The sequence below is a fragment of the Salmo trutta genome, chromosome 4 (genome assembly GCF_901001165.1).
Source record: "Salmo trutta chromosome 4, fSalTru1.1, whole genome shotgun sequence".
In the NCBI taxonomy this organism is placed as follows: Eukaryota; Metazoa; Chordata; class Actinopteri; order Salmoniformes; family Salmonidae; genus Salmo; species Salmo trutta.
The window spans coordinates 68,436,250-68,459,764 of NC_042960.1; the positions used below are offsets into that span (position 1 = coordinate 68,436,250).

General features: G+C 40.6%; 1 protein-coding gene and 3 long non-coding RNA genes across 4 annotated transcripts in view; 2 read left to right on the top strand and 2 right to left on the bottom strand.

Annotated features, from left to right (window-relative positions):
- The window catches only part of LOC115191445 (E3 ubiquitin/ISG15 ligase TRIM25-like), a 144,723-nt gene that overhangs the window by 62,371 nt on the left and 58,837 nt on the right, over positions 1 to 23,515 (bottom strand). The window lies entirely within an intron of this gene.
- Positions 6,361 to 7,604, top strand: LOC115191472 (uncharacterized). Its single transcript, XR_003877675.1, has 3 exons — positions 6,361 to 6,561; positions 6,938 to 7,037; positions 7,148 to 7,604. It is a non-coding gene; the product is annotated as an uncharacterized LOC115191472 (long non-coding RNA).
- Positions 12,956 to 14,174, bottom strand: LOC115191473 (uncharacterized). The gene is made up of 3 exons (XR_003877676.1): positions 14,109 to 14,174; positions 13,633 to 13,753; positions 12,956 to 13,522 (listed from the first exon to the last, which is right to left on the bottom strand). It is a non-coding gene; the product is annotated as an uncharacterized LOC115191473 (long non-coding RNA).
- On the top strand, positions 16,476 to 22,209 carry LOC115191490 (uncharacterized). The gene is made up of 2 exons (XR_003877695.1): positions 16,476 to 16,615; positions 20,467 to 22,209. It is a non-coding gene; the product is annotated as an uncharacterized LOC115191490 (long non-coding RNA).

A 23,515-nucleotide genomic window follows, 5' to 3' on the forward strand; every position in this document is an offset into this window, starting at 1 on the left:
GTCCTGCCTATGGTTGTATCTATCTTGGAAGTGAGATGACAAACCTGCATTGATTAGCAAGAGAAAACATGGTACCTGTATTTAGACAATTGTAGTCAAGACAGCTTCAGTTTACACCGGAGTATACAGGTTCCAGTACTCTACTAACACTTCACACAACTAATTGGTGCTAGGCAGTAATATAAACATGCACACAGTCCAGTAAGTTGAAGCACTCAGAAGCACGGTGGCTAGGAAAAACTCCCTAGAAAGGCCAGAACCTAGGAAGAAATCTAGTGAGGAACCAGGCTATGAGGGGTGGCCAGTCCTCTTCTGGCTGTGCCGGTTGGAGATTATAACACAACAGTAAGTTTCCCAAAATCCCCAGTTTTCAAAAATCCTGGATGGAGGATTCCAGATTTCCTGCTTATTCCTTCCTGATACCGTGAATCTCCATACTGGGTTTACAAAGAATGTTTGGGAAAGTTACCAGATATTTGCATCTACCTGGGACAAAACTCACCCACTGTCTGTATAATAGACCGAGCTCCCTAAGTAACAATGAGATGACAACTGTGACCGACCGGCTCGATTCGACGTAGCAAAATTAGAAATGGTGTTTTTTACATTGAATAAAAGTAGAGACTCAGAGATAGAAAATGGTGTATCATACACTAAAGTTGAGGAACAATGGGAAAGTAATTCTGCTCTGAAAGTTGATCAACTTGTAAACCCACTTTTATATAAATGGTCCTTGAATGTTTTGGTACACCTACACCTCTTCTTTGTCTACCCTCATACACACTCTTAAGCCTTAGACCCACCCATCTCTTTAAGGATTCACATGTGAGGCCATGAGCTAAACAGAGTGAGTACAGTAGTGTAGTAAACAGAGTGAGTACGGTAGTGTAGTAAACAGAGTGAGTACGGTAGTGTAGTAAACAGAGTGAGTACGGTAGTGTAGCAAACAGAGTGAGTACGGTAGTGTAGTAAACAGAGTGAGTACGGTAGTGTAGCAAACAGAGTGAGTACGGTAGTGTAGTAAACAGAGTGAGTACGGTAGTGTAGTAAACAGAGTGAGTACGGTAGTGTAGTAAACAGAGTGAGTACGGTAGTGTAGCAAACAGAGTGAGGACGGTAGTGTAGCAAACAGAGTGAGTACGGTAGTGTAGTAAACAGAGTGAGTACGGTAGTGTAGTAAACAGAGTGAGTACGGTAGTGTAGTAAACAGAGTGAGTACGGTTGTGTAGTAAACAACCAAAGATTACAAGACTACGTTTATCGACATGTCTGTAGACAGTGACATCATGAACATTCTATTGTAGTCTGACATCATGAACATTCTATTGTAGTCTGACATTATGAACATTCTATTGTAGTCTGACATCATGAACATTCTATTGTAGTCTGACATCATGAACATTCTATTGTAGTCTGACATTATGAACATTCTATTGTAGTCTGACATCAAATTTGTAGTTGTCGTTATGAAAAAGTATAAAAACATAACCGACATACTGCATGACATCAGCAGCCTGGTGGTCCAAATTAGCATAACTGGTGTATATTTATATTTCCACACTAAAAAGTTGGAATAATACTGAGAAAATGTGAAAATGTTGATACCCTCTTAAGGATCGGACCCTTTTATTCAATTTTCGCCTAAAATGACATACCCAAATTTAACTGCCTGTAGCTCAGGACCTGAAGTAGAGATATGCATTTTCTTGATACCATTTGAAAGGACGCTTTGAAGTTTGTGGAAATGTGAAATGAATGTAGGAGAATATAACACATTAGATATGGTAAGATGGCAGCAGTGTATGTGCAAAGTTTTAGACTGATTCAATGAACCATTCTGTTCAAATTGTTGTATCAGGACTACCCAAATGTGCCTAATTGGTTTATTAATACATTTTCAAGTTCATAATTGTGCACTCTCCTCAAACAATAGCATGGTATTATTTCACTGTAACAGCTACTGTAAATCAGACAGTGCAGTTAGGTTAACAAGAATTTAAGCTTTCTGCTAATATCAGATATTTCTATGTCCTGGGAAATGTTCTTGTTACTTACAACCTCATGCTAATCACATTAGCCTACCTTAGCTCAATCATAGTTAGTGTAACTCAATCATAGTTAGTGTAGCTCAATCATCTTAGTGTAACACCAGATCGCAAATGAGTGCATTTCACAAATTTAATCTGTTCACAATGACAGCTTCTCAAGTGTTTTTAATACTTCATTTGTGGAGGTGAAGATTCTTTCAAAACTCATTTTGAGCATTTATTATGAAAGTTAACTGAAGAGGTAAAGTTTATGTTAACCTGTATTCTAATAGTCTGTTTATCAAAACATCATGAACATCCTCTGTTGTCTGTCTAGAAACGGTGCTGTTACAGACACTGCTTGTGTTTGTCGTCGTATGACTGCATGGGAAGATTGAAAAATCATGTCACTCACTTCCTCTTCATTGTTAGTTTAATGTGATAACAAGGTTAAGCTAATTATGTTTGTTTGTTTGTTTTTCCAGGATAATGAAGAAACCAAAATTTTGACATTCAAGTAAAGTTTGAGAAAAAGGATAATGAAAGCTCTATCTATCTGAAAATGAATTTATACTAATTAACTAATTAATTAACTTTGATAAAGAACATTTTTACTACTTCAATTTTAATACACTTTTCAACTATGTAAGTTCTTCTGATAAACCTACTGCATTCAAAGAAATTATTTTACAAAAACAAAATAGCTTATTTCAAAAAAAAATATCTGTGATATACAGTGGGGAAAAAAAGTATTTAGTCAGCCACCAATTGTGCAAGTTCTCCCACTTAAAAAGATGAGAGAGGCCTGTAATTTTCATCATAGGTTCACGTCAACTATGACAGACAAAATGTGGAAAAGAAATCCAGAAAATCACATTGTAGGATTTTTTATGAATTTATTTGCAAATTATGGTGGAAAATAAGTATTTGGTCATCCACAAACAAGCAAGATTTCTGGCTCTCACAGACCTGTAACTTCTTCTTTAAGAGGCTCCTCTGTCCTCCACTCGTTACCTGTATTAATGGCACCTGTTTGAACTTGTTATCAGTATAAAAGATACCTGTCCACAACCTCAAACAGTCACACTCCAAACTCCACTATGGCCAAGACCAAAGAGCTGTGAAAGGACACCAGAAACAAAATTGTAGACCTGCAGCAGGCTGGGAAGACTGAATCTGCAATAGGTAAGCAGCTTGGTTTGAAGAAATCAACTGTGGGAGCAATTATTAGGAAATGGAAGACATACAAGACCACTGATAATCTCCCTCGATCTGGGGCTCCACGCAAGATCTCACCCTGTGGGGTCAAAATGATCACAAGAACGGTGAGCAAAAATCCCAGAACCACAAGGGGGGACCTAGTGAATGACCTGCAGAGAGCTGGGACCAAAGTAACAAAGCCTACCATCAGTAACACACTACGCCGCCAGGGACTCAAATCCTGCAGTGCCAGACGTGTCCCCCTGCTTAAGTCAGTACATGTCCAGGCCCGTCTGAAGTTTGCTAGAGAGCATTTGGATGATCCAGAAGAGGATTGGGAGAATGTCATATGGTCATATGAAAGCAAAATATAACTTTTTGGTAAAAACTCAACTCGTCGTGTTTGGAGGACAAAGAATGCTGAGTTGCATCCAAAGAACACCATACCTACTGTGAAGCATGGGGGTGGAAACATCATGCTTTGGGGCTGTTTTTCTGCAAAGGGACCAGGACGACTGATCCGTGTAAAGGAAAGAATGAATGGGGTCATGTATCGTGAGATTTTGAGTGAAAACCTCCTTCCATCAGCAAGGGCATTGAAGATGAAACGTGGCTGGGTCTTTCAGCATGACAATGATCCCAAACACACTGCCCGGGCAACGAAGGAGTGGCTTCGTAAGAAGCATTTAACTTCTTAGGGCTAGGTGGCAGTATTTTCAATTTTTGATAAAGGACGTACCCGATTTCATCTGTTTATTACTCCTGCCCAGTAACTAGAATATGCATATAATTGTTTGCTTTGGATAGAAAACACCCTAAAGTTTCTAAAACTGTTTGAATGGTGTCTGTGAGTATAACAGAACTCATTTGGCAGGCCAGAACCTGAGAAGATTCCAAACAGGAAGTGGCCTGTCTGACCATTTCTTGGACTTCTTAGGCATCTCTGTCCAAAACAAAGGATCTGTGCTGTAACGTGACATTTTCTAAGGCTTCTATAGGCTCTCAGAAGGCGCCAAAACGTTGAATCGTGACTCTGCAGTTCCTGGTTGAAAAATACGAGGGCTTTTGGTAAGTGGTCGATCTGAGGACAATGGCCTGGCGCGCGTGCGTGCATGTTAGGATTGCATTTTCTCCTTTCAGTGTTTGAACGGATACAACGACTCCCGGCTTGAATATTATCGCTATTTTACGAGTAAAATTGCATAAAAATTCATTTTAAACAGCGTTTGACATGATTAGAAGTACGGTAATGGAATACTTCGGAATTTTTTGTCACGATATGCGCCAGGCGCGGCACCCTTCGGATAGTGTTTTGAAGGCACGAACAAAACGCAGCTATTTGGATATAACGATGGATTATTTGTAAACAAAACAACATTGGGTGATGAAGTAGACGTCCTGGGAGTGCATTCTGACGAAGACAGCAAAGGTAAGGAAACTTTTCTTATAGTAAATCGTAGTTTGGTGAGTGGTAAACTAGGTGGGTGTCAAAATCGCTAGCCTGTGATGGCCGGGCTATGTACTCAGAATATTGCAAAATGTGCTTTCACCGAAAAGCTATTTTAGAATCGGACACCGCGAATGCATAGAGGAGTTCTGTATCTATAATTCTTAAAATAATTGTTATGTTTTTTGTGAACGTTTATCATGAGTAATTTAGTAAATTCACCGGAAGTTTGCGGTGGGTATGCTAGTTCTGAACGTCACATGCTAATGTAAAAAGCTGGATTTTTGATATAAATATGAACTTGATTGAACAAAACATGCATGTATTGTATAACATAATGTCCTAGGATTGTCATCTGATGAAGATCATCAAAGGTTAGTGCTGCATTTAGCTGTGGTTTTGGTTTTTGTGACATTATATGGTAGCTTGAAAAATGGGTGTCTGATTATTTCTGGCTGGGTACTCTGCTGACAAAATCTAATGTTTTGCTTTCGTTGTAAAGCCTTTTTGAAATCGGACAGTGTGGTTAGATAAAGGAGAGTCTTGTCTTTAAAACGGTGTAAAATAGTCATATGTTTGAAAAATGGAGGTTTTCGGATTTCAGAGGTTTTGAATATCGCGCCACAGGATTCAACTGGCTGTTGACTCGGCGGGACGCTTGCGTCTCACGTAGCCCTAAGAAGTTAAAGGTCCTGGAGTGGCCTAGCCAGTCTCCAGATCTCAACCCCATAGAAAATCTTTGGAGGGAGTTGAAAGTCCGTGTTGCCCAGCGACAGCCCCAAAACATCACTGCTCTAGAGGAGATCTGCATGGAGGAATGGGCCAAAATACCAGCAACAGTGTGTGAAAACCTTGTGAAGACTTACAGAAAACGTTTGACCTGTGTCATTGCCAACAAAGGGTATATAACAAAGTATTCAGATAAACTTTTGTTATTGACCAAATACTTATTTTCCACCATAATTTGAAAATAAATTCATAAAAAATCCTACAATGTGATTTTCTGGATTTTTTTTTCTCATTTTGTCTGTCATAGTTGAAGTGTACCTACGATGAAAATTACAGGCCTCTCTCATCTTTTTAAGTGGGAGAACTTGCACAATTGGTGGCTGACTAAATACTTTTTTCCCCACTGTACATCCAATGTTTTAAGGATTATGTTGATGTAATTAATTTTTTCTGGAAAAAAAATGGACAATTGGAAGAAGAATATTATATAATAGTTGGGAGGATAATTTCTTCATTTAATATGAATAACATTATATATAGATTGAGTTCGAAATTAATGATGACAATATTGAGTCTGCTATTAATGAAGGCATCCTTAACGTATCAGATATTGACATTTGTAAAACTATTGTTGATTATGCAACATTAGATAAAAAGGTATCTAAGAGCCGACAATTCCGTTATGCTCTCATTGACATAATTTTGGAAATCAACAAAAACTTCTTGTTATACGTAACCATTATGACATGATTGCTTTACTTGCGGTCTCATTTTCAGAGGTGATCAGAAGTCAAGTGATGATACTTATAATCCTTATTTCTTTGACCATGGATTCCTTAAATACTTGGAGTGACTTCCGCAAATATCTGCCACTATGTGGGGGAACCTGGAAAAAGAAACAAGAGAACTGTCAAAAATTGAAAGATAAAATAAAAATATATTTTTTTAAAACAAAATCTGAAACATTTTCTAAAGTAACTTCTATAGGTTTTGATTATTATTTTTAAATCCCCCCCAAAAATCTACAAGCATTTCGCTACACTCGCATTAACATCTGCTAACCATGTGACCAATAAAATTTGATTTGAATTCATCTTCATTATCCCCCACGATGCTCCACCTCTGCCTCTGGGAGGAGCCAGGCGGGGCTCAAAGCGGGTAAGTACAGATTCTTCTCCACTGACGTCAATGCCAACGTGGTACAATACCTCTGTTACACTGAACACGTATCTGCAGATCTAGAGGAACTTGATTTGCATTTATAAATAGCAGAATGTTCTGTAGGTGTTATGATGTGTGTTCCAACTTCCACTGCCAACAAGGAACACGAACCACTTTACACATTACATTGGAGTCAACCATACTTTCCTTCAGTCTAATCCAACTGAACCCAGTTTTACCTGTTGGAAATCTTTTTTTATCACAACAAACTGTGTCTAAAGTTTCCTGACATATATTTTACACTTTAACAGTTGTTAAATCAGTTTTTCTAATATATATATTTTTTGTTTGGTCATCATATTTTGACCTCCAGACTCCCCCATCTCATCCCACCAACTCTGTCAGTCCACCAGGCCACTGCAGTAACAGCCACATCTTCCCATCACAAAGCTTCAGTACTATCTCATTGTGTTGTAAGTCCTGTACAGCACTTGGTATTCATCACTGTTCAGACAATGTTACAGCTGATAACATGTAATGACATTTCCATCCTAACCAACCCCCTCTGATTCTTCTCATTCAGGAAGTACCATCCAGGATCCTGTGGCAACGTCAATGTGAAACCGCATTGACCCGTGTTCACCACCAACCAGGGCTCCACAGCGGTATCCTTGGACACCCAGTGAATCAGCATTGACCAGTGATCACCACCAACCAGGGCTCCACAGCGGTATCCTTGGACACCCAGTGAAACAGCATTGACCAGTGATCACCACCAACCAGGGCTCCACAGCGGTATCCTTGGACACCCAGTGAAACAGCATTGACCAGTGATCACCACCAACCAGGGCTCCACAGCGGTATCCTTGGACACCCAGTGAATCCAGAGAGAGCACACCAGGCAGCATTGAGCACTTTGATGTGATTGGCTGTTCAGCAGGAAGATTCATCTGGCTACACAGAAGGGATGATGGCTCTGACCAATAAAATTATATTTTTGAAACTATATAACTGAAGAAACTATGATTTAACTAAAAACACATTTCTGTTTTGGTTAGTAATTGTTGCCTTATTTCACTGTAGAGCCTCTTGCTCAATACGCCTTATTTAACACTATAATTCCACCTATCACACATGCGTTGACATCACCTGGCTTAAATTATATTTCTAGAGACAATAACTCTTTCATCGTCACTCTATGCACAGGTTTACCCTCACTGTACTCACATCCTACCATACCTTTGTCTGTACATTATGCCTTGAATCTTTTCTACCGTGCCCAGAAATCTGCTCCTTTTACTCTCTGTTCTGAACGTACTAGGCAACCAGTTCTTTTAGCCTTTAGTCGTACCCTCATCCTACTCCTCTGTTCCTCTGTGGAGGTGAATCCAGGCCCTGCAGTGCCTAGCTCCACTCCCATTCCCCAGGCGCTATCATTTGACTTCTGTAACCATAATAGCCTTGGTTTCATGCATGTTAACATTAGAAGCCTCCCTAAGTTTGTTTTATTCACTGCTTTAGCACACTCTGCCAACCCGGATGTCCTAGCCGTGTCTGAATCCTGGCTTAGGAAGACCGCCAAAAATCCTGAAATTTCCATCCCTAACTATAACATTTTCCGACAAGATAGAACTGCAAAGGGGGCTGTGTTGCAATCTACTGCAGAGATAGCCTGCAGATTTTCTGTCCAGATCTGTGACCAAACAATTCTAGCTTCTACTTTTAAAAATCCACCTTTCCAGAAACAAGTCTCTCACTGTTGCCGCTTGCTATAGACCACCCTCTGCCCCCAGCTGTGCTCTGGACACCATATGTGAACTGATTACCCACCATCTATCTTCAGAGCTCGTGCTGCTAGGTGACCTAACCTGGAACATGTTTAACACCCCAGCCATCCATCAAAGCTTGATGCCCTCAACCTCACACAAATGATGAATGAACCTACCAGGTACCACCCCAAAGCCATAAACATGGGCACCTTCATAGATATCATCCTAACCAACTTGCCCTCCAAATGCACCTCTGTTTTCAACCAAGATCTCAGCGATCACTGCCTCATTGCCTGCATCCGTAATGGGTCAGCGGTCAAACGACCACCCTTCATCACTGTCAAACGCTCCCTAAAACACTTCAGCGAGCAGGCCTTTCTAATTGACCTGGCCCGGGTATCCTGGAAGGATATTGACCTCATTCCATCAGTAGAGGATGCCTGGTCATTCTTTAAATGTGCCTTCCTCACCATCTTAAATAAGCATGCCCCTTTCAAAAAATGTAGAACCAGGAACAGATACAGCCCTTGGTTCTCTCCAGATCTGACTGCCCTTAACCAGCACAAAAACATCCTGTGGCGTTCTGCATTAGCATCAAATAGCCCCTGTGATATGCAACTTTTCAGGGAAGTTAGGAACCAATATACACAGGCAGTTAGGAAAGCTAAGGCTAGCTTTTTCAAGCAGAAATGTGCATCCTGTAGCACAAACTAAAAGTTCTGGGACACTAAAGTCCATGGAAAATAAGAGCACTTCCTCCCAGCTGCTCACTGCACTGAGGCTAGGAAACACTGTCACCAACAATAAATCCACTATAATTGAGAATTTCAATAAGCATTTCTCTACGGCTGGCCATGCTTTCCACCTGGCTACCCCTACCCCAGTCAACAACCCTGCACTCCCCACAGCAACTCGCCCAAGCCTCCCCCATTTCTCCTTCACCCAAATCCAGATAGCTGATGTTCTGAAAGAGCTGCAATATCTGGATCCCTACAAATCAGCCGGGCTAGACAATCTGTATCCTCTTTTTCTAAAATGATCTGCTGAAATTGTTGCAACCCCTATTACTAGCCTGTTCAACCTCTCTTTTATATCGTCTGAGATCCCTAAAGATTGGAAAGCTGCCACGATCATTCCCCTCTTCAAAGGGGGAAACACTCTAGACCCAAACTGCTACAGACTATCCTACCCTGCCTTTCTGTCTTCGAAAGCCAAGTCAACAAACAGATTACCGACCATTTCGAATCCCACCATACTATCTCCGCTATGCAATCCGGTTTCAGAGCTGGTCATGGGTGCACCTCAGCCACGCTCAAGGTCCTAAACGATATCAAAACTGCCATCGATAAGAGACATTACTGTGCAGCCATATTCATCGACCTGGCCAAGGCTTTCGACTCTGTCAATCACCACATTCTTGTTGACAGACTCAACAGCCTTGGTTTCTCAAATGATTCCCTTGCCTGGTTCAACAACTACTTCTCTGACAGAGTTCAGTGTGTCAAATCAGAGGGCCTGTTGTCCGGATCTCTGGCAGTCTCTATGGGGGTGCCACAGGGTTCAATTCTCGGGCTGACTGTCTTCTCAGTATACATCAATGATGTCGCTCTTGCTGCTGGTGATTCTCTGATCCACCTCTGCGCAGACGACACCATTCTGTGTACTTCTGGCCCTTCTTTGGACACTGTGTTATTAACTAACCTCCAGACGAGCTTCAGTGCCATACAACTCTCCTTCCGTGGCCTCCAACTGCTCTTAAATGCAAGTAAAACTAAATGCATGCTCTTCAACTGATCACTGCCCGTACCTGCCTGCCCGTCCAACATCACTACCCTGGATGGTTCTGACTTAGAATATGTGGACAACTACAAATACCTAGGTGTCTGGTTAGACTGTAAACTCTTCTTCCAGACTCACAATAAGCATCTCCAATCCCAAATTAAATCTAGAATCGGCGTCCTATTTCGCAACAAAGCATCCTTCACTCATGCTGCCAAACATACCCTCGTAAAACTGACCATCCTACCGATCCTCGACTTCGGCGATGTCATTTATAAAATAGCCTCCAACATTCTATTCAACAAATTGGATGCAGTTTATCACAGTGCCATCCGTTTTGTCACAAAAGCCTCATATACTACCCACCATTGCAACCTGTACACATTCATTGGCTGGCCCTCGCTTCATACTCGACGCGAAACCCAATGGCTCCAGGTCATCAACAAGTCTCTGCTAGGTAAAGCCCTGTATCAAGCCCCGCATCCCAGTATCTCTACTTGCACATTCATCTTCTGCACATCTACCATTCCATTGTTTAATTGCTATATTGTAATTACTTTGCCACCATGGCCTATTTATTGCCTTACCTCCGTTATCCTACCTCATTTGCACACACTGTATATAGACTTTTTTTCTTTTTTTTCTACTGTATTATTGACTGTTTGTTTGTTTATTCCATGTGTAACTCTGTGATGTTATATGTGTCGAACTGCTTTGCTTTATCTTAGCCAGGTTGCAGTTGCAAATGAGAACTTGTTCTCAACTTGCCTACCTGGTTAAATAAAGGTGAAATAAAAAATACAAGTATTATCAGAGTTTTTTTGATTATTGTTTTTTGATATTTTTATACAGGGTCATAAAACAAAAAATTAAGTTTGAAATGCGTCGGCTAATCCCCCTTTAGCCCCTCATGGCGACGGGCCCGATTCAGATATAGTGTGATTGAGGCAAAAATAACAGCTTCAGACAACTTTTTCGGCTAGCTCTGGCTCTGACAGTACACCAACTGCGGAAAGCCAGCCAAGTTAAATTACTTCTGTTGAAAACAAAGGCTACAAAATATTTCCATACACACAACAGCTGTTAGATAGCAATATGATGTTGCTATTGTTACAGCACTATTTACATCATTTAGCAGACAGTCTTATCCAGAGCTAGGGTTAAGTGTCTTGTTCAAGGGCACATTGACAGACTTTTCACATAATTTGTTTGGGGATTAGATCCGGAGACCTTTCGTTTACTGACCCAACGCTCTAGGCTACCTGCTGCCCTATCTGACAGATAGCTAGAGGCTAAGGCTGGATGCTTGAGCTGAACTGGCTATTTTAGCTACTAGCTAGCTAGTTCATTCACATCAGTCGACACTGGATAAAACATTACAACACTAACATTACATGTCAGTTTGAGATGGTGGACGTTTTCAATGCCTCCAACCTATTTTGTTTTTTTGTTTGCTTAATTGTGTTGTTTGTAACAATCGAGACGAGATGAAACATTAGCTAAGGTTAAATGTCAGTTTCAACAGTGGGAATAAACACTAGTCTAGTTTTTTTTCTGTTGAGTCAAACATCAGTTACCTTGCCAGCTACATCAGTCAACTAAAGAGTAGCTGGTTTCTGCTCTGCTTGCTTTTACAACTCAGAGAAAAGTACGACTTTTGCTTGTGAGACATTTGAATGTGGGTCAAAAGGGTAATAAAAGTATTATCTGAGTTATTTTTATACAGTGTCCTTCGCGACCGCCTGCCGAATACCTGCCGTCACTGTCATTAACAGGACTGTGGGAAAACAGTGCCTGACAGGCGGGGCAGAGGACACTGTCTACTGGTCACTCCCGCTTCCCGATGGCACAGCAGGTGGGAGGCTGGGGCAACATCATGTTCTAGCTAACCAGCTAGCTTGCTAGTTAGCTAAACTTTGTGCTAGCTTGCTAGTTAGCAAGCACATGGTGTCACCCCTGCCTCCCTACTGCTGTGTATCAGAGAAAACCGTGCCCAACAGGAGGGGGCGAAGGACACTGTCTACCTGTCACACCCGCCTCCCACTAGCTAGCTATTATGCTAGTTAGCTAGCTAGCAGAGAGTGTCCTTCGCTTCTGCCTGCCAAACATCTGCACTCACATTCTGTAATAGACCTACAGAAAAACTGTGTCTGACCGGCGGGACGAAGGACACTGTCTACCAGTTTACGGCTAGCTATCTACCATTGTCACCCTGCCTCGGTGACATGTTTTTAATCTTCTCGTGCATTTATATGATAAACACAAGCAGTATCTTTAACAGCACCGTTTCAAGGCAGACAACAGAGGATGTTCATGATCGTTTGATAAACAGACTTTTGTAAATAGAATATAGGTTAAAATAAACTTCACCTCTTTAGTTCACTTTCATTATAAACGCTCAAAGTGAGTTTTAAAAGAATCTTACCCCCATTTTGTGCTCAACCTTCACAATTTGAAGTATTGAACAGACTTGATAACATATCAAAGTGAACAGATTAAATTTGTGAAATGCACTCATTCAGGATATTACATAATGAGTTATTACAGTAATTTTTGGTTATTACATTATAATTTGCAGTATGCCTGTCGGGCCCTTCACTCCTAGTGCCACTGACAAGGGGCCAATGTGTCACCAGAGGAAGGACTGATAAAAAACTAATGACTGTTTCATGTTGAAAGTCCAAGTCAGTATCATGCATTTACTGCTCAAGTTATTCCATATACTTTGACTAGTCTAGTCATTCCATAAATGTTTTTGTGTATTGTACCTTGACTAATCAAATTCTTCCATGTATTAAAACAACAGTTTGGTGTGTTATTAATTGATCAATCAAGTCATTCTGTACATTTCACCTGTTTTATTTACTGTATTAACCTGACATCATTCCATAAAAAACGTTCTCTGTCAGATCCATCATCCCTTCTGTTTAGCCAGATAATACTTCCTGCTGACCAGCCAATCACATCAAAGTGCTGTTTGCTGCCTGGTGTGCTCTCTCGGGAGGTCATCCCTATGATCAAAAGACGTTGAAAATACATTTGAACGACAACAAAAAATGTCAATTTTGCTCACTGGGATCCTTCCAAATCTCCTTTAGTTGATATTGAGCGAAGCCTGGGCATCGAAGGATACCGCTGTGGAGCCCTGGTTGGTGGTGAACACGGGTCAATGCTGTTTCACTGGGTGTCCAAGGATACCGCTGTGGAGCCCTGGTTGGTGGTGATCACTGGTCAATGCTGTTTCACTGGGTGTCCAAGGATACCGCTGTGGAGCCCTGGTTGGTGGTGATCACTGGTCAATGCTGTTTCACTGGGTGTCCAAGGATACCGCTGTGGAGCCCTGGTTGGTGGTGATCACGGGTCAATGCGGTTTCACATTGACGTTGCCACAGGATCCTGGATGGTACTTCCTGAATGAGAAGAATCAGAGGGGGTTGATTAGGTTGGAAATGTCATTACATGTTATCAGCTGTAACATTGTCTCAACAGTGATGAATACCAAGTGCTGTACAGGACTTACAACACAATGAGATAGTACTGAAGCTTTGTGATGGGAAGATGTGGCTGTTACTGCAGTGGTGTGGAGGCTGCATTTTGGGGCCTGGTGGACTGACAGAGTTGGTGGGATGAGACGGGGGAGTCTGGAGGTCAAAACATGATGAACAAACAAAACAAGAAAACATCAGAAATATTGATTTAATACCAACTGTTAAAGCCTCAAATATATGTCAGGAAATTTTAGACACAGTTTGTAATGATACATTTTTTTTACAACAGGTAAAACTGGGTTCAGCTGGATTAGACTGAAGAAAAGTATGGTTGACACCAATGCAATTTGTTAAGCAGTTGTGTTCCTTGTTGGAAGTGGAAGTTGGAACACACATCACCCCAATCACATTTGCAAATCAAATTCCTCTAGATCTAGGATATGTGTTCAGTGTAACAGAGGTAGTATCACGTTGGCGTTGTCGTCACTGGAGAAGAATCTGTACTTACCTGCTCTGTGGCCCCGCCTGGTTCCTCCCAGAGGCGGAGGTGGAACAACGTGGGGGATAATGGGGGGATGGTGATACCAGCCGCTCAACAACTGCCCAACAGGCAGTTCTAGGAAACAGATGAACATTTCTGAGAAGTCACACCATTTACTTGACATACTGTCTTTATGATTGATTGGTTATGTACAAGCTATGCTATGCAGATGCAGCATTCAGTGGGCTGAATAAACTTGGTTTGAGCTTTTCTCTGCATCCGTTTGAGTTCATAATCTGTTCACAACCTAACACCTTCCTTCAATGTATTTACTCTAATGCCTAAATGTTATTATTCACCTACAGAATTAGAATTACATTAACCTTGTTTTCACATTAAACTAACATAAAGGAAAGGGTGGTGACATGTTCTAATCTTCCCATGCAGTCACATGATGACAAACACAAGGAGTATCTGTAACAGCACCGTTTCTAGACAGACAACAGAGGATGTTCATGATGTTTTGATAAACAGACTATTAGAATATAGGTTAACATAAACTTTACCTCTTCAGTTAACTTTCATAATAAATGCTCAAAATGGGTTTTGAAAGAATCTTCACCTCCACAAATGAAGTATTAAAAACACTTGAGAAGCTGTCATTGTGATCAGATTAAATTTGTGAAATGCACTCATTTGCGATCTGGTGTTACACTAAAAGAGCATTATCTCTACGGGATCAGTATCCCCCCCACGAGACGGTTGAGCTAACGTAGGCTAATGTGATTAGCATGAGGTTGTAAGTAACAAGAACATATTCCCAGGACATAGACATATATGATACGGGCAGAAAGCTTAAATTATTTTTAACCTAACTGCACTGTCTGATTTACAGTAGCTATTATAGTGAAAGAATACCATGCTATTGTTTGAGGAGAGTGCACAGTTAAACTTGAAAACGTATTAATAATCACATTAGCCTACGTTAGCTCAACCGTCTCGCGGGGGGATACCGATCCCGTAGAGGATAATGCCCTTTTAGTGTAACACCAGATCCCAAATGAGGTCATTTCACAAATGTAATCTGTTCACAATGACCGCTTCTCAAGTGTTTTCAATACTTTATTTGTGGAGGTGAAGATTCTTTCAAAACTCATTTTGAGCATTTATTATGAAAGTTAACTGAAGAGGTAATGTTTATGTTAACCTATATTCAAATTCTAATAGTCTGTTTATCAAAACATCATGAACATCCTCTGTTGTCTGTCTAGAAACGGTGCTGTTACAGATACTGCTTGTGTTTGTCATCATGTGACTGCATGGGAAGATTAGAACATGTCACCACCCTTTTCTTTATGTTAGTTTAATGTGAAAACAAGGTTAATGTGATTCTAATTCTGAAGATGAATAAGAACATTTAGGCATTAGAGTAAATACATAGAAGCAAGGTGTTAGGTTGTGAACAGAGTATGAACTCAAACGGATGCAGAGAAAAGCTCAAACCAAGTTTATTCAGCCCACTGAATGCTGCATCTGCATAGCATAGCTTGTACATAACCAATCAATCATAAAGACAGTATGTCAAGTTAAGGGTTTGACTTCTCAGAAATGTTCATCTGTTTCCCAGAACTGCCTGTTGCGCGGTCGTCAAGCAGCTGGTACCACAATGACAATGGATTCCTGACATAGTTGGAGAGACTTCAACCAGCACCTGCCACCTCTATCTGGGGAACCTGGGAAATAAACCCGAGTACTTTCCCAAATGTACAAAACAACTCATGCTTTTTTTCAATAACATTTCCCGCAACATTGTTCTGAAATCAATTCTCTTTGAAATGTGAACATTTGATTGATTAATTTAATTTATTAAAAAAGTTTCAAATTCAGTTTGTAAGACAACAAAATGTGGAAAAATTCAAGGTGTGTGAATACTTTCTGAAGGCATTTTATATGAAATGGGTAGGCCATTGTGCAAACACCTGTAATCTCAGAAATAGCAGGCAGATGTAATTCTCATTTCCTGTCACTGTTACTTAAAATTGGTAAGTCTGTCTGTCTGTCTGTCTGTCTGTCTGTCTGTCTGTCTGTCTGTCTGTCTGTCTGTCTGTCTGTCTGTCTGTCTGTCTGTCTGTCTGTCTGTCTGTCTGTCTGTCTGTCTGTCTGTCTGTCTGTCTGTCGTGGGTTATCAAACAGTATGTTGTTATTCCTGTTTGAAGAGAGGAAAGTGATCCTGAAGATTGAAATAGTGCTCTTCAATTATTTTAATGCCTAATCTTTTACGTTAATGTGTAGTGACTTTACAAATACATTTTGCTCTATCAGGAAATTGGCAAGATGGAACACGCATCCACACACGACACACCCACATCCTGTTTGATCACCTGATTAAGCTGATAAATACTCAACAGTACTCCCAAGTGAACATCAGTTTATGGCAATTTTTGACATAAACTGGTGTTCAAAGATTTTCATTTTCAGTAGTCACATCTACAACATTAATACTTACATTTGCGGAGGTGGAACATAAAATGGAGGTAAGATTATTTAAAAACTAATTTGGATTTTTTTTTAATGAAAGTTAACTGAAGAGGTAAGTTTGTTAACCTATATTCTAATTCTAATAGTCTGATAATCAAAACATCATGAACATCTGTTTTCTGTCTAGAAACGATGCTGTTAAAGATACTGCTTTTGTTTGTCGTCGTATGATTGAAAATCATGTCACTCACTTCCTCTTTGTGTTTAATGTAAAAACAAGGTTAAACAAATTCTGTTCTGGTTTTTTTATTCATTTTTTTTCAGGATAATGACGATGAAAAGAAACATTTTGGCATTAAAGTAAAAGTTGAGGATAACGGCCATGAAAAATGTATAATTATGATAATGAAGTACGGTATACAAAATAAACAAATAACAATTAATATAGCTAAAACAATTTTTTACCAGGATTTCTCGAAAGAAAATTGTATACACATTTGAGACTTTATCGGTCAGTTTAATGAAAATACTGTATTTAAAAAAATTATTTTCCTAAAACAAAATAACAAATTTCAAGAAAGTAACTATGTGATTTACATCAACAGTTTGTATGATTATGTCAACGTAATTGTGTATTTCTGGAAAAATAAGGAAAAAATAAAAAATATAACGGACCCGATTTATATAATATCAGGGTGTTATATTTCTTTAATAGATAGGAATGATTTCTATATTAAAACTGAGCTCAGAATTAATGATAAAGATATTGAGCTTGCTATTCAGGAAGGCAAACTTAACGTATCTGATATTGTAATTAAAGGAAAACATTTAAATCATGTTCCATATAGTACATTAGATAATAAGGTATCGAAGAACCTAGATTTCTGTCTTTCTCTCACTGATATAATCTTTGGAAATCAAGAAAAACTTCTTTGTATAAATAATAATTTTGACATCACTGCTTTAGTTGCGGTACAGCAATGACAATGGATTCCTTAAATTTTTGGGATGACTTCCACCAGCACCTGCCACCTCTTGGGGAACCTGGAAAAATAAACAGGAGTACTGTCCGAAATTTATGGAACGGCTTTTCCTTTTTTTTTTTCAAAAACATATTCTGCACAATCTTTTTGTAATAACTTCTCAGTGAAATGTGAACATTCATTTTCTTTCATTAATTTATTGAACAAGTTGTCCTTCATGAACCCACCAGATATAACCCCAAATCTGTAAACACGGGCACCCTCATAGATATCATCCTAACCAACTTGCCCTCTAAATACACCTCTGCTATTTTCAACCAAGATCTCAGCGATCACTGCCTCATTGCCTACATCCGTAATGGGTCTGCGGACAAACGACCACCCCTCATCACTGTCAAACGCTCCCTAAAACACTTCAGCGAGCAGGCCTTTCTAATCGACCTGGCCCGGGTATCCTGGAAGGATATTGACCTCATTCCGTCAGTAGAGGATGCCTGTTTATTCTTTAAAAGTGCTTTCCTCACCATCTTAAATAAGCATGCCCCGTTCAAAAAATGTATAACCAGGAACAGATACAGCCCGTGGTTCTCTCCAGACCTGACTGCCCTTAACCAACACAAAAACATCCTGTGGCGTTCTGCATTAGCATCGAACAGCCCCCGCGATATGCTACTTTTCAGGGAAGTTAGGAACCAATATACACAGGCAGTTAGGAAAGCTAAAGCTAGCTTTTTCAAGCAGAAACTCCAAAAAGTTCTGGGACACTAAAGTCCATGGAGAATAATAGCACCTCCTCCCATCTGCCCACTGCACTGAGGCTAGGAAACACTGTCACCACCGATAAATCCATTATAAATGACAATTTCAATAAGCATTTTTCTACGGCTGGCCATGCTTTCCACCTGGCTACCCCTACCCCGGTCAACAGCCCTGCACTCCCCACAGCAACTCGCCCAAGCCTCCCCCATTTCTCCTTCCCCAAATCCAGATAGCTGATGTTCTGAAAGAGCTGCAAAATCTGGACCCCTACAAATCAGCCGGGCTAGACAATCTGGACCCTCTCTTTCTAAAATGATCTGCCGAAATTATTGCAACCCCTATTACTAGCCTGTTCAACCTCTCTTTCGTGCCGTCTGAGATTCCCAAAGATTGCAAAGCAGCTGCTGTCATCCCCCTCTTTAAAGGAGGGGACACTCTTTACCCAAACTGCTACAGACCTATATCTATCCTACCCTGCCTTTCTAAACTCTTGGTTTCTCAAATGACTGCTTCGCCTGGTTCACCAACTACTTCTCTGATAGAGTTCAGTATGTAAAATCGGAGGGCCTGTTGTCTGGACCTCTGGCAGCCACTATGGGGGTGCCACAGGGTTCAATTCTCGGGCCGACTCTCTTCTCTGTATACATCAATGATGTCTCTCTTGCAGCTGGTGATTCTCTGATCCACCTCCATGCAGACGACACAATTCTGTATACTTCTGGCCCTTCTTTGTACACTTTGTTAACTAACCTCCAGACGAGCTTCAATGCCATACAACTCTCCTTCCGTGGCCTCCAACTGCTCTTAAATGCAAGTAAAACTAAATGCATGCTCTTCAGCCGATCACTGCCCGCACCTGCCCACCCGTCCAACATCACTACCCTGGATGGTTCTGACTTAGAATATGTGGACAACTACAAATACCTAGGTGTCTGGTTAGACAGTAAACTCTCTTTCCAGACTCACATCAATCATCTCCAATCCAAAATTAAATCTAGAATCGGCTTCCTATTTTACAACAAAGCATCACTCATGCTGCCAAACATACCCTCGTAAAACTGACCATCCTACCGATCCTCGACTTCGGCGATGTCATTTATAAAATAGCCTCCAACACTCTACATTACAAATTGGATGCAGTCTATCACAGTGCCATCTGTTTTGTCACCAAAGCCCCATATACTACCCACCATTGCAACCTGTACGCTCTCGTTGGTTGGCCCTCACTTCATACTCGTCGCCAAACCCACTGGCTTCAGGTCTACAAGTCTCTGCTAGGTAAAGCCCCGCCTTATCTCAGCTCACTGGTCACCATAGCAGCACCCACCTGTAGCACGCGCTCCAGCAGGTATATCTCTCTGGTCACCATAGCAGCACCCACCTGTAGCACGCGCTCCAGCAGGTATATCTCACTGGTCACCCCCAAAGCCAATTCCTGCTTTGGTCGCCTCTCCTTTCAGTTCTCTGCTGCCAATGACTGGATCGAACTACAAAAATCTCTAAAACTGGAAACACTTATCTCCCTCACTAGCTTTAAGCACCAGCTGTCAGAGCAGCTCACAGATTACTGCACCTGTACTTAGCCCATCTATAATTTAGCCCAAACTACTACCTCTTCCACTACTGTATTTATTTATTTTATTTATTTTGCTCCTTTGCACCCCATTATTTCTATTTCTACTTCGTACTTTCTTCCACTGCAAATCTACCATTCCAGTGTTTTACTTGCTATATTTTATTTACTTCGCCACCATGGCCTATTTATTGCCTTTACCTCCCTTATCTCACCTCATTTGCTCACTTTGTATATAGACTTATTTTCTACTATATTATTTACTGTATGTTTGTTTTACTCCATGTGTAACTCTGTGTTGTTGTATGTTGTCAAACTGCTTTGCTTTATCTTGGCCAGGTCGCAATTGTAAATGAGAACTTGTTCTCAACTTGCCTACCTGGTTAAATAAAGGTGAAATAAAATAAATAAATAAAATGTACACCTCCCATAAAAACTATAATCATTCACATAGCAACATAATATAATATTGGAAAAGGACTTCCTCAGGATTGTAGACCTTCCTCTCTATGGGCCCTATATCACATTACTATACTATTGATCTACTGGACAAATAAAACTTGAAAGCTCATTGAAGAGTGATTCTCCACAGAGGCAGCTGGGGATGAGTCAGCAGGAGGCCCAGCAGAGATTCCAGGAGAGAGAGAAGGAGCGGAAGGAGCTCGAACAGGATGTGGATTCTCTCAAGGTGAGTATTGTTGACCAGAGGAGACACACAATTTCACTTCTCTCCTCTAGTCAGAGAGAGAGAGAGGGAGAGGGGCCCCTCTCCAATCCCACTGACCCCACTGTTGGGAACAGGCTGTCTGAACCCCTTTCAGAGAATAGATTGCTTAATGTAACTGACGGGAAATGAACCCGGGTCTTAACGTGCTGTCATGGGAAACATATGTTTAAATTACCAAAGCAGGGGAAATAGATAATAAACAAAAGGGAAATAAACTATCAGAAATGAATCGTAAACATTAATCCTAAACACAATCAGAAATTAATCGTAAACAGTTTCAAAGGAAAAGAGACATTTCAAATGTTATAATTCAAGAGCAAACAGAGAGAGCTGTGCGCCAGACTGAGTTCTGGAGGTGAAATGGAAATGAATGAGGGAGAGTTAAGTGAGGTAGAAGGTGTGGAGAAGAGCTCAGAACCAGAGAAGTATTTGGTCAAATGAGATTTGACTTCAGAAGAGTTACAGGGTGTGTTGAGTGGTGGTTTCCCGTCCTCCCAGGTCGTTGGCATGGTGCAGGAGCAGATAGGGTCAAAGTAGTGGAATGGGGTAGTGGTTTTTAAACAAGTGTTGGGTTAGTTGGAAGGATGTTTTTTTATTTGAAAAAATATGCAATGTTCCTTTTCCCATTTTGTATGACAAAGTAAAGTAGATTTGTATTATTGTCCATTTGGGGGCGATAATTCAACATATTGGATGCCAACCGCCGTTAAACTCCAAAGAAGAAGAAACGTTATATTATGTCTATGTACAGTGTTGTAACGATGTCTCTCTCTCTCATTCCATCACTTTCGTGGTAGTTGGTTGTGTGGGTCTCTGGTTGTGAATGGGTTGCTGACAGACAATCGTTGATGGATATTTATATAGCTCTGATCAGGACAACAATTGATTACGGGTTTATAGTTTATGGAACAGCAGCAAAGACTTAAGCTGGACCGAATCCAGTATATAGCTTTAAGGATATGTATTGGTGCATTTAAATCAACATCTGTATTTGTCTTACTAGTGGAGGCAGGTGAGATGCCTTTGGATATACAGCATAATAAATTGTCATTATCTTATTGGGTTGCAAGGCTGTAAGGTTGAGCATCCCACTGCTACTGTTCTAGATGACTGTTGGGAATATACTAGTAGACAAGACAGTGGTTTTGGTTGGACAGTTGTAGGTATCAATGTTATTATGGAGAAATGAGAGAATGGGTGTAGTTGTGAGATTCTGCTGGGTCCCAGCACATTCAGGTGTGGAAGGGAATGAAATTGTAGACCAGTTATCTAAAAGAGCTTTAAAACAAGATATTATATATGTTAATGTTCCACTGGGTAGATGTGAGGACAAATGTAAGATCAGAGACATTTTGATAGATGTGTGGCAGAAGAGATGGGATTCTGATCACAAGGGACGGCATTTAAATGTCCTCTAAAGGTCGGTGGACCAAGGTTCAAAGGTCAGATTAGGAAGGAAGAGGTGGTGTTTACTCGATTGTGTTTTGGACATTGTACATTGAACTGGTCCTTTCATCTGGTTGGCAGCATGTGAATGGTTTGTGTCTGGAGGGTATTGTCATTGAAACGGTGGAGCATGTGTTGTTACATTGTTGTAAGGATGTTGAAGACAGGGAAAGATTGAAGTGTAGGGTCATTGAGGTTGGATGGGGTTGGGGGGGGGGGTTGGAAGGGATTTGGGGGAAGGGGGAGGGTCTATTAGAAGTTAGGACTCTTTTATTTTCTCAGAAGTACTGAGTTAGGTAGGAGGATTTAGAAATGGTGTAAACCGTCATTGAACACACTCCAGCACAGTAGGTGGCGCCATGCACCTTTAACGTTGGTTTGAGGACCGCCATTATATCATAGAAGAAGAAGGTGTTGTGTGAGGGTTTTGTGGTTCCTGAGGAGGTCTACTATTCTTTTAGCGTATTTTCTAGTTGTTAAGGGTTTATTTATTGGTTTCCACTGTTTATCGGTTAGAGTTGAGGGGGGAGTAGGGTAGTTTGTTTGGGAGGTGTGATGTCCTCAACCGAGTGGAGAAGAAACACTGTCTCTTCAGGTGCGTTCTGGAGAATGGTGTGGAGGAATTATTGATCATGGTCGGTGAACAGGTGGGAGAGGAACATATACACTGTATCCAGAATGAACAAGGCGGTGGTTGTGGTAATGAAAAAGGTGAGTCTTGTTGCCCGGCTAGTTACCAGTATGATTTATGAGAGGGGTGTTGGTGCTGATTTCGACAAGAGTAGTGGTGTCTAATCTGCCTCTGTTTATTACGGACAAACAGATCCGTAAAGAATTGGTTGGTTTTGGTCAATTTCCAAGTGGTTTTCTTCACTAAATTCAAGGTTAAACAGGGGAGGCGTGGTACACAGGGTTTGTTAGCACAGATAGTGTGGACATTTTTTACAAATATTTTCTGATGAAACTATCCGCCAAGGAGCCCAGTGATCTAATATTGATATATATAATATATAATATTAGCATATGTCCCAGCTGTTTGCTATGGTTTAGAAATAATTCTCTTCCAGCCCACGTTAACCTTGTAGGTTTACCTCAGGTAACTTATTATTAACTAGGTTACAGCTACTTGGTGAGGAAGCTCACTGTTCACCTGGTTACACGTTGTAGTGACCTACAGTGTTAGTGAGTAGAACAGATGGTTGGTGCAAAGACATCAAACGTTAAACATGTTTAACCATATTTTATTTCAGAAAAAGGTTTAAAACCTAAACAAAACGTATGTCCCTGTCCTCTTTTTCAAGATGTGGCCGATTTAAACAGATATGTTGTTTCTAAATGGCTGCTGGGTAATATGATAATCATTGAAATCTGTTGGTTCGTAGACATCAAATAGAGAGAATGCTGCGCAGGTTCACTGAGTTGTAAACCAAATGGATAGGTGGAGATCATTGATTTGTAGCTCTGACTC